The 3,960-nt window shown below is 43.3% G+C and overlaps 1 long non-coding RNA gene across 2 annotated transcripts; it reads right to left on the bottom strand.

Moving 5' to 3' along the window:
• Positions 1-246: 246 nt before the first annotated feature.
• Positions 247-3,147, bottom strand: LOC127317451 (uncharacterized). Of its 2 annotated transcripts, none has more exons than XR_007861152.1 (2): positions 2,011-3,147; positions 247-1,344 (listed from the first exon to the last, which is right to left on the bottom strand). It is a non-coding gene; the product is annotated as an uncharacterized lncRNA (long non-coding RNA). The 2 variants fall into 2 exon arrangements; XR_007861151.1 differs by having other exon boundaries at positions 2,424-3,147.
• Positions 3,148-3,960: the final 813 nt, after the last annotated feature.

Below are 3,960 nucleotides of genomic sequence, written 5' to 3'. Positions count from 1 at the left end.
CCATTTGTGTGAAATCAGAGGCATATGAAAAATCACAGGCATATGCAGCTATCCAAGCAACACAATGACATGCACCACTGGCTGCACAAATGAAGTGGCATGTATACTAATTTCAACCTTAACAGACATATATGTTAATAAAGTTCGTTAGTGTACATAACAATGGCAGCAGGACATACACAAAACAGGCAGCACAATTTTAAGTTTCATCATTCACAAAACAACCGCGAAGCAGATAACCGAGCATGGTTTGGCATTGCACTGTTGGAGAGAAATCAGATAAAGTCTTCAAATAGTATGTATTCAAATTAATAACAGATGCATGTATGCATAATTAGAATATATGTATTACTGGAATAATCTACAAAATAGAGGGGATTTTCTTTCTTGACTTGCTCCTCAACAATCACTCACTTAGCTCCCGGATCAACTGCACGTCTCCCTAATCTCCTGGGTGTGTACGACATATACTTCCAAGATGGTCAATACACTTTCTGCTGCAAGCTTCTATTCAACTCATACAACGGAATCATATTTTTGCCCGAACCATTATTGCGCCTGGAATTTGCTGAAAAATTATCAAACCAGGTATGCACCAAAATATTTGTTATAACAAAAGAAAATTCGAACAGGTCATCTAACCAATACGGTGGAACAAAATGAGTACACATGATTAAAATGACAGACTTCCAAACAAACATATGCAGCATGCAAGAAATTAGCATTTGAAGTAGATATAAATTGCAGACAAGAGTTTAGATGGCACAAGAAAATAAATTGTGAAATTTCGTCGAGATGAAATAAATGATTAGTTCTTAGTATTATTTACCAGGGAAAGATACAAAGAAACTGATGCCACACCGATCTTCATTTCAGCAACTACACATCTTATAAAACACATTGGACTCCCCCATTCCACCGCTACTGCTGCCATCCATGGGAAAGCACTGCCTAGTAGGGTTCAAACATTAATCTGTGATATTCTACAAAGCACAAGCTCCTACCAGCACCACACCACCATAGTAGCCATTCACAATACCTCTACCTCCTCTCCTCGTTGTTGGCTCTTAGGGCCTATTTGGTATAAGCCACAAAGACATACCAAATCTTGGGTGTGACCAACTTTTTGGCGTAAAAGTCGGCCACCCTCAGTCCGCCTTGGGGATCAGTGAAAAATTTAACTGCATGCTTACAGACTCGGCTGGGCTATCCAAGTTTTGAGCATCCAACCAAACCAGTCATATAGCATTGGTGCACCAATTTTTGGTGGGGCTAACTTTGGCTCAGAACCAAACACACCCTTATTCCTGTGTAGCGTCATGACGACAACCCATTCATACCAACCTAAAACCGTGTAAAGAAATCTCATAAATATTCTGACTTCCAAATTCTGATAAATATGTTATACTATAAACCTGAAAGAATTTAAAAAAGTGAATGAGAATGTAAACCTGTCACTGCATGCTTTATGTACCATGTGATTTTCAAGTAAGCTAAAATTTATCTCTAAAATAGCCTTGCTAATTTCCTCAAACAAAAATTATGCTAGTATAAATTGGAATCCAGAATCTGATTCACCATAACATAAACTGTCGTTATCGAGCGTCATGGCTCAATCAATTCAGCTTCAGAATATTGGGAGAGATCCTGTTGCTAGCAACTTGTGCTTGTTTTCATGGAACCATGTCAATCTTTATTTTTTTCTAGAATAACAGAAAATGGCTGGACGGGTGTCGCCTCTGGCGCCGCAGCACGTAAGTAACTTAATTGACAATAACTGTGAAGGCAACAGGATGCATGGATGAATTCCTAATGCTGAAGTCTCCTACGGTATACTGAGCACATAACTGTACAAGTTACCTGCTGGGAGAAATAAAGATAAGGAATCTTGGTATTGAAGTTATAACAAAAAAACTGAGACCACGTTCATAAATAGAGCATTTCATGCAAGATATCTTTTCACCAATAAGTCTTGAATAAGGTAGGCGCAAGGCAGAAAGGAACTCTCACAGTTGCAGAATTTGCGGGACTGGAGCAGACTTAATCTACATCCACAATGAGTTGATTTATATCCAGAAAGTCATGCACGGATGGAGGATAGACACGAACTGGATCCCGTCACTTCAGATAGGCAGGGACCTTAGTCCAATTTCATTGCCTATTTAAAGGGACATGGCCTGATTCCCTTCTGAGTATGCAGGCTAAAAATAGATCGCTACAATTTCTGCATTATCCTCTCTAATTTATCCGAAACAAAAAAATGCAAAATCTCGGAAACTCGCAAATGTATGGAACAGGTGCATCCAAAAAAATCCAGTATGTCATTTCGCAAAACCTGTATTTGATGTTGCAGGTATCACCAGTGTTAAGAAACTGTGAACATTGCCTACCTATGAAGTTCAGATCACTACAAAGGAACAAACCTGCCGCTGATATGGCCGTAGTTGAGGTATCATGGTCAAACTGCGGAAAGCATTCCCTGGTCATCAAAAAATAGTCACATCATTACATAACGAACAACTATATTAAGTTAATTCGAAGTTCCTACTGAATGTTCATAAATGTTGAATTCTTGCTTTTCAGAAGCTAATAGCCAAATATACTGTGCTGACTGCTACTTGCAGTAACACAATGAATACACAATTTAGCAGGACATGTCGGGGTAATCTTGATGTTATCTATGAAAAATAATTCATGTCGAAAACAACCCAGGGCGGCGGGCAATGCGAAGCCCAAATCGCGTCGGCCAGGGCGAGGTTGGACAGGGCAGGGCGCCGGCGGCGTATGGGAGGTGACCTCGGATGAGGTCGGCAGCCTGCAGTCGGCGGCGGCGTTCTTGGGGGCAGCCTGCAGCGTGTCAGCATGCGTGTGTGCGGTCCGCGTGCTTGGGGGCGGCCTACAGTTCGCGGCGGCGCCTGAGGGCGGCCTGCAGCGTGTCGGCGTGCTTGGGGGCGGCGTGTGCGGCGTGCTTGGGGGCGGGGCGCCCGTGCTTGGGGGCGGCCTACAGTTCGCGGCGGCGCCTGGGGGCGGCCTGCAGCGTGTGCGGCGTGCTTGGGGGCGGGGCGCCCAGTGCGCGAGGGTGGCGTGCAGGGTGCGGCGGCGTGTGCGGGGTGGGGGGCCGAGGATCGTGCATAGCGGTTTTTTTTATTGCGGTGGGATGTGATGGTGGCGTCTAACACTGTTTTAGCCTAAATCTGAACCAGTCATTTTGATGATTAGATGGCTGGGATGAATTGGATCTGCCGCTCTCGCTCTTTTAATAGTAGTGTAGATGTAGATTAAGCCACGCTCGGCACTAACACCATGTACTAACTGAATACTAGCTACATGCACGGTCACGCCCACTACTTGTGCAGCTCCTCCTGACTTGGTCATTCAGCTAACAAAGTGATGCATGCACTAACACACTCATCAATTCTCTCGGCTCCTAACTCATGGTCTAGCCGAACTGGGTCCGGCCTCACGCATTGCCACTTCACACGACCATGCCGCTTCGCACAGCGCTGCAGCTTCACTCTGCTATTGGCATCTCGCCTTGCTTGCCGCACCTCCTGGCAGCCCGGCATCTCGCCTCATCGACGCACCTCACTGAAGCTTCAACGACTAGCTACTCCCTAGACCATCTAAGTTACATGCATAACAAAGAAAAGCTAAATATGCAGATACATCATGACACGATTAGTGCTAACATACATTGTGTAGAGAAGCTTATAAATTAGAGTTTGACATTTTTCTTCTCTACACGAGGTTTGTGAATTTCTTTGCATATGTGCTTACAAGATTTTCTATATAACACTATCTTTATTATGATTTTTTCTTCTCGGATCACCTATGTTCATGTAATTAACTTCCAGTACTTAAAATTCATAGGATTTTGGAATAATGCATCAAGTATATCAATCCATGAAAAATGAAAATTAAAGACCGGACAAATATTTATAAAAAGACAAAGTTAAAGGC

Source organism: Lolium perenne, chromosome 7 (assembly GCF_019359855.2).
Source record: "Lolium perenne isolate Kyuss_39 chromosome 7, Kyuss_2.0, whole genome shotgun sequence".
NCBI classification, from domain to species: domain Eukaryota; kingdom Viridiplantae; phylum Streptophyta; class Magnoliopsida; order Poales; family Poaceae; genus Lolium; species Lolium perenne.
The sequence above is the reverse complement of the archived record's forward strand: the minus strand, read 5'-3'. Positions and strand labels throughout refer to the sequence as shown.